General features: G+C 53.4%; 1 non-coding gene and 1 pseudogene across 1 annotated transcript; one reads left to right on the top strand and one right to left on the bottom strand.

Moving 5' to 3' along the window:
- The first annotated feature begins 572 nt into the window (after positions 1 to 572).
- trnap-agg (transfer RNA proline (anticodon AGG)) lies at positions 573 to 644 on the top strand. Its single transcript has one exon. It is a non-coding gene; the product is annotated as a tRNA-Pro (tRNA).
- Positions 645 to 10,377: 9,733 nt separating this feature from the next.
- Positions 10,378 to 10,496, bottom strand: LOC148670448 (5S ribosomal RNA; annotated as a pseudogene).
- Positions 10,497 to 11,025: the final 529 nt, after the last annotated feature.

Genomic DNA, 11,025 nt, shown 5'->3' with positions numbered 1-11,025 from the left:
TTTGGTCTGTTTCTGTTGCGAGTCCGTCTTTCAGATCTCACCTAGCACAAGTCTCTCTGGCTGAAGTGGCCTCTCTGCTTCAGCATCGTGCCCTCACTCAGCCATTAAAAACGTCACTCGGACTTCTGATATGCTGACATGAAATGTCAAGAGAGTGGCGGAGTGACGCTTAAGCCAGAGAGAAGATGAAAAGGGGGCGTGGCTGCGAAACGCTTGACAGCTGCACAAATGCTCTCCACGCAAGGCGTGACCACAGGCTAAAGGACACCTTTCGGCACATCAAGCTCTAAGCACACACCTGGAGAATGCAGGAATTGATCCTGCTACCTCGCACGTGTAAAGCAAGCGCTGTACTATACAAGCCAACCCCCATCACTGGGGCGCATGCCTCGGCGTCACCTAGTGCCGCTTGTTCCCCTCTTACCGGGCGCAGTTCACTGCCCTTTGTCTGCAAGGCAGTCGTGTAATTGCGGCTTTCTTGACTTATTGATGAAGGTCTGACTGGACGAGCGAATGACGCCTCTCCCCCATCCTCAAGCTCGCTGACAGATTGAAATGGAAAGTGCTGCCGTGGCTCGTTGGTCTAGTGGTATGATTCTCGCTTAGGGTGCGAGAGGTCCTGGGTTCAACTCCCGGACGAGCCCTCGTGTGCTCTTTTCCTCCTCTTCCACAAGACTGGGAACTGATATCCACATCACTTCGCAGCGTCTGCTTATGGCAAACGATGGAATGTGACTAATGACTGAACGAGCCTGGTGAATTCTCATCACGTGGCACAATGAGAGCGTGCAGTCAGCTATCCAAGGCGGCAACCTCATTGCTCGTTCAAAAGAACACGTACTGAAAACTCATCACCACTATGTCGTAGATGAGCACCGCGATCGCTTGTTGTCATGCGTCCTGACTTGGGAAATGCAGAAGCAAAAACTGCCCTCTCTCAGCCACCGAAACGTGTGCGGCTCGCCTTGCGCTCTCTGCGCCTCGCATATTTGTGGAGCTGTCTGCTCTTCTTTCTGTTGAAGTAATCAAGTTACGGGGCGTCCTGCAGCCTATGATATTCTCACTGAGAGCTTTCAAGATTTGAAGGAAAACTATGAGCTTGATGGCTCAAGTCGAACGAATGTGATTGTTAAGCAATCGATGATCAAAAGCACGTCTTCTAACAATTCGTGAGAGTATTATCAGCACTGTTTTCACTCGGATATACTTTTCACTTGCTAAGCTGACAAATTGGACGAGAAAATGCCGGAGACGCACTCAGTGCAGACTGAGGTTGGGAAGGAGGTGTGGCCCTTCAACGCTTGACAATTGAAGGACATTCTCTCCGCAAGGGAGGAGCACCTGTCAGAAGTCGCAGAGGCTAAACGAGAGCACCGGGCTTCCGGAGATCCAAACTCAGACCTGGAGGATGCAGGCATCGATCCCGCTACCTCTCGCATGCTAAGCAAGCGGTCTACCATTTGAGCTAATCCTCCTCGCTTCATGCTTCTCGGCATCATGTCTTACCGCCTCTGCCCCTCTTACCGGGCACCGCCCACTGCCCTTGGTCTGGAAGGCAGTCCTTTCAAGTGCGATGACGACGCTGGGACCTTCGTTGCCTATTGTACGAGCTGAACTTTTGTGCTCATCAATTCAACGCTCTTTCCATCAACTCATCTTGTCTTTTGACGCTTCGTGTTTGGCGCTCCTTTGACTATCGGCATATCGGGTGACTGCAAACACTGAAGTTCTTGCTTACGGAGTGTGGAACATTGTTTTCAAGTGAGCGCTGTTCTGTCATGTTGACGCCGAGTGAATCTTTCTTTGGCAACATCGGCAGGCTGACAGCAGTGCGAGCGAAAGTAATGGCAAATTTCTTGACTTATTTCTGAATGTGAATGTTCTTTAGAAAAGGGATGCGGCGTTGCTTCTCGCCCGTGTAAAGGTCACGCATTCCAGACGTGGTTATGAGCGAACAGTTGCCGCAAGTGTTTGAAAAGAGCAAGAGAGGAAGCAGCCCTGCCCCGTGTGAGGATCAAACTCAGGCCCTTCAGATGACAAGACTGACGCACTACCAATTACGCCAACAAGACCAGCTGCAGTACACACACCGGAAAGTTTGCCTCACATGGATTTCAGTCGCCTGTTCCCTAATCTTTAGACGCCCTCTGCTGAATGTTGCATTTGCCTTTTGATCTCACCGATACATTTTTGGTCTGTTTCTGTTGCGAGTCCGTCTTTCAGATCTCACCTAGCACAAGTCTCTGTGGCTGAAGTGGCCTCTCTGCTTCAGCATCGTGCCCTCACTCAGCCATTAAAAATATCACTCGGACTTCTGACATGCTGACATGAAATGTCAAGAGAGTGGCGGAGTGACGCTTAAGCCAGAGAGAAGATGAAAAGGGGGCGTGGCTGCAAAACGCTTGACAGCTGCACGATGCTCTCCATGCAAGGCGTGACCACAGGCTGAAGGACACCTTTCAGCACATCAAGCTCTAAGCACACACCTGGAGGATGCGGGAATTGATCCTGCTACCTCCCACATGCAAAGCAAGCGCTGTCCCATACAAGCCAACCCCCTTCGCTGGGGCTTATGCCTCGGCGTCACCTAGTGCCGCTTGTTCCCCTCTTACCGGGCACAGTTCACTGCCCTTCGTCTGCAAGGCAGTCGTGTAATTGCGGCTTTCTTGACTTATTGATGAAGGTCTGAATGGACGAGTGAATGACGCCTCTCCCCCATCCTCAAGCTCGCTGACAGATTGAAATGGAAAGTGCTGCCGTGGCTTGTTGGTCTTGTGGTATGATTCTTGCTTAGGGTGCGAGAAGTCCTGGGTTCAACTCCCGGACGAGCCCTCGTGTGCTCTTTTCCTCCTCTTCCACAAGACTGGGAACTGATATCCACATCACTTCGCAGCGTCTGCTTATGGCAAACGATGGAATGTGACTAATGACTGAACGAGCCTGGTGAATTCTCATCACGTGGCACAATGAGAGCGTGCAGTCAGCTGTCCAAGGCGGCAACCTCATTGCTCGTTCAAAAGAACACGTACTGAAAACTCATCACCACTATGTCGTAGATGAGCACCGCGATCGCTTGTTGTCATGCGTCCTTACTTGGGAAATGCAGAAGCAAAAACTGCCCTCTCTCAGCCACCGAAACGTGTGCGGCTCGCCTTGCGCTCTCTGCGCCTCGCATATTTGTGGAGCTGTCTGCTCTTCTTTCTGTTGAAGTAATCAAGTTACGGGGCGTCCTGCAGCCTATGATGTTCTCACTGAGAGCTTTCAAGATTTGAAGGAAAACTACGAGCTTGATGGCTCAAGTCGAACGAATGTGATTGTTAAGCAATCGATGATCAAAAGCACGTCTTCTAACAATTCGTGAGAGTATTATCAGCACTGTTTTCACTCGGATATACTTTTCACTTGCTAAGCTGACAAATTGGACGAGAAAATGCCGGAGACGCACTCGGTGCAGACTGAGGTTGGGAAGGAGGTGTGGCCCTTCAACGCTTGACAACTGAAGGCCATTCTCTCCGCAATGGAGGAGCACCTGTCAGAAGTCGCAGAGGCTAAACGAGAGCACCAGGCTTTCGGAGATCCAAATTCAGACCTGGAAGATGCGGGCATCGATCGCGCTACCTCTCGCATGCTAAGCGAGCGCTCTACCATTTGAGCTAATCCCCCTTGCTTCATGTGTCTCGGCATCATGTCTTACCGCCTCTGCCCCTCTTACCGGGCACCGCCCACTGCCCTTGGTCTTCAAGGCAGTCCTTTCAAGTGCGATGACGACGCTGGGATCTTCGTTGCCTATTGTACGAGCTGAACTTTTGTGCTCTTTCCATCAACTCATCTTGTCATCTTACAGTCTGGGTAATTGGAGACTGCACTGTTCTGCTTCCTAAGGTCATATACGGGTTTTTCGCATGAAGCCGTACTGAACAGTATTTCTCGCATTGTGAACATGTGCACACAGCGGTCTCCCGGGTTCCAGTTAGTGCGTAATTATGCATCGATGAAAAACGAAATTAGCTCACTGAAAGTTTGATGTAGAGAATGTGGAAATTTCCACAAGTTGTGGTCTTTAAAATGCATTTGGTTTGAAGACGTTCTGTGCTTCCATTGTGAAGATATGGACAAAACAATATTTGAGCGTGGTAAAAAAAAGTCATAAAAATGACAAAGTGAAGGCTGAGAAAGCATTCACAATGCATTTTATACACAAAGCAAGTGTTTTTGTAACTCTAAGAGATTTCGCGAAAGCACTACAGGCGTGCCAAAATCGTTTTCGAACTTCAAGCTAACTTTACCCCGGTCTTAGAGAAAGGACTGCCTTTCACTTCTCTGTGTTTTCTTTCACAGCGCTGTGCACTTTTTCATTGCTCTCGCTTTCAGAGCCTCTGCACAGCACACGACTCGACATCAGGAAGCACATTGAAGTGAAAGCAGAAAGCGCTTCGACATGCACTGTGCAGATCCCGCCACACTAAGAGGTGAGTGGGTCTGTTCGATCACAGCGCTAGGCAAATCCCCAAACAGTGTGCGTGGCAACAAAAAAAGCTGCTCTGTTTTGAACTGGGGACATTCCACGTGTGAGGCTAACGTGATAACTACTACACTATGGAAACAGTGGGAAATTGTGCCCAGTGGCCCAGTGATGAGCTTCGCCAATGCTATTCAGGGGCTATTCAGGGGCCAATGCTATTCGATGTGAATTGAATGCTATTCAACTCTCCAATGCTATTCAGGGGTGGAAAAGGGTGGAGCCGTGTGTGTCTTTTGTTCAAAGACACCCCCATCTCAGAGCCGGAAGTACAGGCCTTCCTCCCGCAGGTCCACAAAGATGTTATTTTTTAAGAAGATCCTGCGAAAGTCGGCCATCCGCCTTTCAGCCCTGCAGTAGGCCAGGCTGAGAGAGAAGCAGTCCTTCACCCTGGCAATGTACAGCCTGACAAGGTCTGGCTTCAGGCCATTGTACATCATGAAGTTCCTCCTCTCCCAAACAGCTGTCCTCGTTAGGCTGAGGAGGAGGTTCACTAAAATGGCGTTAACCCCCCCCCTCAGACCCGCGGTACCCAAAGAGGAACAGCTCTTTCCAGGGCACCCCGTCAAGAACAGCTCCTTGAACAGAGCGAAACAGGCCATCCAGCAGATCCATCAAGTACGCCCTGGCTCGAGCTGGGGGAAGATCTTACCCCAGAACACCTCTGAGACCGGGACTCTGAAGCGTTTCGCCACCATCAGCCTGTAGAACATGCTGGTGGTGCACCCCAGGAGGTCCACCCCACGGTCCCCCCACTTCACCCTCAGCTCCGGCCAGGCCGGGCCTGCTGCCCCGTCTTGTAGATGGAGCTTCTCCAGCCAACTGTCCGGGAGACCGAGTTTGAGCTGCTCGTAATCCTGACGGATCTTACTGACAGGCAGCTCGTCGTCGACCTCTCGCACAGCGTCGACAATAGCCTGGGTGGGCAGAAATCCGTCCTTTACTTCATAAAGAAGATCCTTGACCTTGGATATGCCAGCCTCGTAGAGCTGCCTGTTCCATCGAGACACCAGCAGGGGGTTGAGGAACAGAGGCTGTTCCAGAAGCTGGGCCCGGGTCTCCGGCGTGTAGGAGGGCAGATGTTTTATCAACCCCGGAGTCAGCCTCACCAGGAGGGTCTCCTGCCCCAAGCCCCCGCAAGTCTCGAGGTAGCTTGCCATACCAATCTTCCAAATGCTGACATTATCCAGGTCAAGGAACTTCTCCACTACTTTCAGCCTAAAGCTTTTCAGCTTCAGGCCTACATCACACAGCTTCAGCCCACCCCTGGAGATTTCCCCAATGAGGATGTCATGAGTGACCCGCGGAGGCTTCCCCTCCCACACGAATCCCACCACCAGTTGCCTAATCTCATTCTCTACCCGTTCAGGAAGAGGCATCACAGACAGTGGGTACCACAAGAGGGACAGGCACAGTGTGTTAACGAGCAGGACCCTTCCCTTTAGGGTCAGGGACCTGTGTCTCCACTGATTGAATTGGCCCTCATCTTAATGAGCTTCTCCTTCCACAGGAGAAGCCCAGTGGCCTGCTCATCAGCGTTAATGTAAACGCCAAGGACCTTCAGGTGACCCGTCTCAACCCTGAAAGGGTAGCCGAAGAGCGGGGCAAGGTCTGCCCTCCACACCGGCATGACCTCAGACTTCTCCAAGTTTACCTTGGCGCCCGAGGCAGCGCAGTAGGCCTGCACCACCTCTAAAATGGCCGAGATCTCCGCCAACGTCAGTCTGGTGTCGTCAGCATATTGGTAGATCAACGAGGTGGCGGTGCCCCCAGGCAAGGTCACTGGAAAGAAGCTCGTGAGGGAACCATTCACCTTGACACAGCTCACGATCCCCTTGTACACGAGCCTCACCCAGGAGATGAAGGCCTCGCCGAAGCCAAAGCTCTTCAAGACCTCAAACAGGAAGGAATGCTCCACCCTGTCGAAGGCCTTCTCCTGGTCCAGTTTCAGGACGTATCCACCCCTTGGCTGCTCCCGCATAAGGTCCACAACATCTCTGATGGAGCACACCGTGTCCGCGATGTCTCTCCACTTGACGCAGTAGGTCTGCGAAGGCGACAGGATCCTGGGCAGAACCTTCCCGAGCCTGAGGGAGAGAACACGAGTTAGTATCTTATAGTCCGTGTTCAACAGGCTGATCGGGCGAAAGTTTTTCAAAAGGGAGGGATCCCCCTGCTTTTTGTAGACAAGAGAGATCACCCCCCTTCTCATAGATGGGGTCAGAGCGCCGGTCCTGGCAATCTCCTGGAACACCTCGAGAAGGAGGGGCCCCAGGGACTGCTGAAAGTGTCTGTAGAGCTTGGAGGAGAGCCCGTCCCATCCAGGGCTCTTGTTAGGAGACGAGCCCCGAAGTGCTTCAAGCACTTCCTCCAAGCTCAGCGCACTGTCACAGAGCTCACGATCGCTCTGTGACAGGCGGGTACTCACCCACCCCTTCGGACCAGAACAAGGCGCTATAAAAAGAAAACACCTCATTCCTAACGGCCTCGGGGGCAGAGAGCCGCACACCGTCCTCTCCCACCAGCTCCTCGATGAAGGAGCTGCGCTGCCTCTCCTGCTCCAGGCCGAAGAAGAACCTCGTGCTCTTCTCTCCCTTGGCAAGATACTGGGCTCTGCTGCACACCCTGGCTCCTCTCCACTTCTCCTCCTCCAGGGCTTGCAGCTCACCCCTCAGCTCCAGCAAGAGCTCGCAGCCCCCGCCGTGATCTGCCAGGAGCCCGAGCTCTGAGGCGATCCGAGCCCGAAGCTTTCTCTCCCGCCTGGCCTTCTCCAGCCCCTGGGACAGGCCATACGAGATACTGAACTCTTTGATGCCGTACTTGAGATTATCCCACCTGACCAGCTTTTCTGACCTATACAGGGGACACTGCACCTGCTGCCGGATTAGGTCTTCTATGCCCTGACAGAATGAAGCCTCCCCCAGGAGCGCATTATTAAAGCACCAGGGGCCGGGGCCCCGGTCCTCCTGTGCCCCTGCTACAGAGAAGTGAAGCACAGCATGGTCGCTCAGGGTCGTGAACACATAGCGCACCCGGCTCAGGCACGGGAAGAGACTCATGTGCCCCAGCAACAGGTCGATCCGGCTCTGTCTCAAGACACCTTCAACAACCTGCCGCCGAAAAAAGTCCCTCTGCGCACCATAAGCCTGACACCACGCATCCACGAACCCGTGAGCCTCCGCACTGCGCTCCAGGAAGCTGCGAGCAGCGCTGCTCTTAAAGATCATCCCAACCGCGACATTGAGCGCACTCAGTGCACAGTTAAAATCTCCGACGACCAGCCCTGGCTGCTTGAAGAAGGCGAGCCGCTCAGCTTCCCCATTGGGGGCGTAGATGTTGCTCAGCAGCACGGACTGTCCCAGAAACCCGAGACAGATCTGCAGGAGCCGGCCGCCCGTGTCGTGGTGCAGGAGCCTTACGCTCTCGTACACTCCCCTCCTCACCAGCACGGCCACCCCCCTCCTGCACAGGCCGGAGGCTTTGCTTTAAAACAGCTCCCAGTCCCACTGTGCTCGCACCTTCCGGACACACTCCTCGTCCCAGAAGGTCTCCTGGAGGCAGACAACATCCGTCCGCCCCAGCAGAGCTAACACTGCCCCCAGCTTCGCTCTGTCCCTCAGCCCGTTGGCATTTAAAGAGGCGAAAGATGCCATCACGTATATGGCCGGGAAAGAGTGAAGTTAATTCTCCGGCCCGCACAACAGTTTCCCCGCCCTTTCTGCCACATTCTCATTGCCAGCACTTGCTGCTTCCTCACCACCTCCTGTCTCCGCCACCGCAGAGACATCAGGGATGGGTCTGCGGACAACTCTTGAACTGGGCTTGAGGTTGGGCTGAGGCCTGACGTGATGCCACTGGATCCCGGCCTTCGAGGGCCCAGGCGGTTGTACCCCGGCTTGCCCACTCCCCTCCCCCTCCTCCCTGTCCTCCCTCTCCACCCCATCCATCTCCACCACCTCCCCTTCCCCCTCCATCTCCATCTCCATGCTCTGTAATTCCCCCTCCTCCGTCCCTGCCCCATCCATCTCAAGACACCCATCCTCCATTCCTTCTTCAGGTTTGTTAGGTTTGTTAGAGCAACGGGGCGCCCCCGCTGGTGGAGATGCTGGCTGGTCCCGGCTCCTTTCTGCTGCGCTGTACCCAGGATTGGAGGGGCCTCCTCTGCTTCTCCCCCATCACCGGCTGGGGCGTTGCTGGCTCACAAGGGTCCTAGGGCGCCGCTGCTGGCAACTCTCCATGCTCAGCTGCAGCGGCCACTCGTAGTCCATCTTCAACCCCCTCGGCGTTGTGGGCAGCTGCTCCTGCGGCGGCTGGATCTTCCGGCTCCGGCTCGCAGTGCAGCTCATGAGCGCGTGGAGGCAGTCCGGGCACTTGGCAGCGGTGCAGTTCCTGGCGCGGTGGCCGGGCTGTCTGCACTCATAGCAGAGGAACTCAGGGCAGTCCTAGGCGATGTGCCCCGAGTCCAGGCAGACATGACACACCCTTTGTTGCTGGTCGTGGAGGACCCTGAAGTACTGCTCCCCCTCTGCCGTGGCGAAGCGGGTGCTGTATGGCAACGAGGCTACATGCTCGGGAAAGCGAATCCAAACAAACCTCGTGCCATCAGCAATGGTGGTCCCAGGGTAGTGGCGCATCCTGATGATCGAAATCACTCTCACCTCCCAGCTACTCAGCTTCTCCTTGATAGTCTTGTCTGAGATATATGCCGGGAGGTGGAGGAAGGACACCACTACCTCCTTCCGCTCCAGCCAGCGGCAGTAGCAGGGTGTGCCCTGCACATCCAGCCCCACAGCCACCGCGTCCCCATGATCTTTTGAGTCCAGAGTCAGTTCAAACTCTTTTGGCGTCTGGGGGCGGCAGGCAAAAAGAGAGCCCTCCCCACAGATGCCGTGCACCGCTGCGATAATAGCACCCGCAGATGGTTTCTCCATGCCGCTCACATCCACCACAACAGTATGCGCCCTTGCAAAAACCTGCCAGGGGGGTCGGTCTGAATTCCTCATCCTTCTCTTTCTTACACCACTCTCCTCCTCCACTACAATAACATTCTCTGCCTCCATGATTTTTCCAACCATTAAAACACAAACAGGACTCAGAAAGCAACAAAAAAGCAACAACAAAAAACCAAAAGCCTCTCCCCTCCCCAAACAGTGCTAGGCTGAAGGGGAGGGCTTCAAAATCAACCAAAAACACCAAGAAACCACAAAAATTCACAAAAAACAAAGTCTTACTTGAGACAAACAAATCCTTCTTCCTGCTCTCATGCTGACCACGCCCCCTGTGACATCAGAGGGCCTGCTCAAGGGGGTGTGGCCGTAAGCGAGAGCAAGGCTCAATGGCACCCTTCTTATAGAGAGGACAGCTCCGTCACCTCTTTTACAACGCTGCTTTTTTTCCCATGCATTTTTCTCTTCTTCCCACGTTCTCTCTCTTCACTGCCTTAGTCCCCGCTCTATTTCACTTCAGCCTTTCACTCTTGTTTCCTTCGAATGAGGACGGAGCTGCAGGAGAAAGGGCGCTATAGAGGATCTCTGTGGAGAGCTGCTACTGTGCTTTGACATCTGAGCTCTGTGGAAAACGATCTCAATACAATTCTGAAAAATGCGACTCCCAGAACGCCAGCCGAACAAGTCTCCACAGCCGAAGCGCTGTGTCTCTTTTCAGCTGGCGATAAACCTTTCCTCGATCCTTTGCGGACTTGTAAAACTGTTCATGATCAGAATAAAAAACGCTCACACTAATACACAAGCACCCGTGTTTCGCCAAAGCTGACAAATAAACAGACAGAAAAGCCGCACTGCACGTGTGAACAGGGGAATGAGCGAGCGAGCGGGGATAGGGCGCCTCCTGCGCTTAAAAGCTTACAGCACCTGGTATTCCCAGGCGGTCTCCCATCCAAGTACTAACCAGGCCCGTCCCTGCTTAGCTTCCGAGATCAGAAAAGATCAGGCGTGCTCAAGGGGGTGTGGCCGTAAGCGAGAGCAAGGCTCAATGGCACCCTTCTTATAGAGAGGACAGCTCCGTCACCTCTTTTACGACGCTGCTTTTTTTCCCGTGCATTTTTCTCTTCTTCCCACGTTCTCTCTCTTCACTGCCTTCGTCCCCGCTCTATTTCACTTCAGTCTTTCACTTGTAGCGGCAATGCTTGTAAATAAGACATAATTAAGTGTTGCTGTGCTTTTCCAACTGAGGCCCCATCTCTCTGTTCATCTCTGTGGTGCAGCCACAGAGAAACTATTCATGCAGGCTGATTTAAATATGTTTTCTTTTGTTAAGGGACAGCTCCCAAATGGGGATGCACTTAGCTAAGCCTGGCTATCATGATCAATGGTCATCCATTGACGCCTATCTGTCTAGGGTGTGCCAGATGGACATCTGGACTGCATTCCTAAGTGTCAGGAGTAAGTGACTCATATCTTACCTTGATTAACCAATCAGGGACTGGTAGGGCCGAGTAACCCACGTGGGACTCTCATGCCCATGGAACTTTCAGCCAATCAATGAGC

This window comes from Lepisosteus platostomus, chromosome 5 (genome assembly GCF_059453375.1).
Source record: "Lepisosteus platostomus isolate fLepPlt1 chromosome 5, fLepPlt1.hap1, whole genome shotgun sequence".
Lineage (NCBI taxonomy): Eukaryota > Metazoa > Chordata > Actinopteri > Semionotiformes > Lepisosteidae > Lepisosteus > Lepisosteus platostomus.
This window is presented reverse-complemented; position numbering and strand designations above follow the sequence as displayed.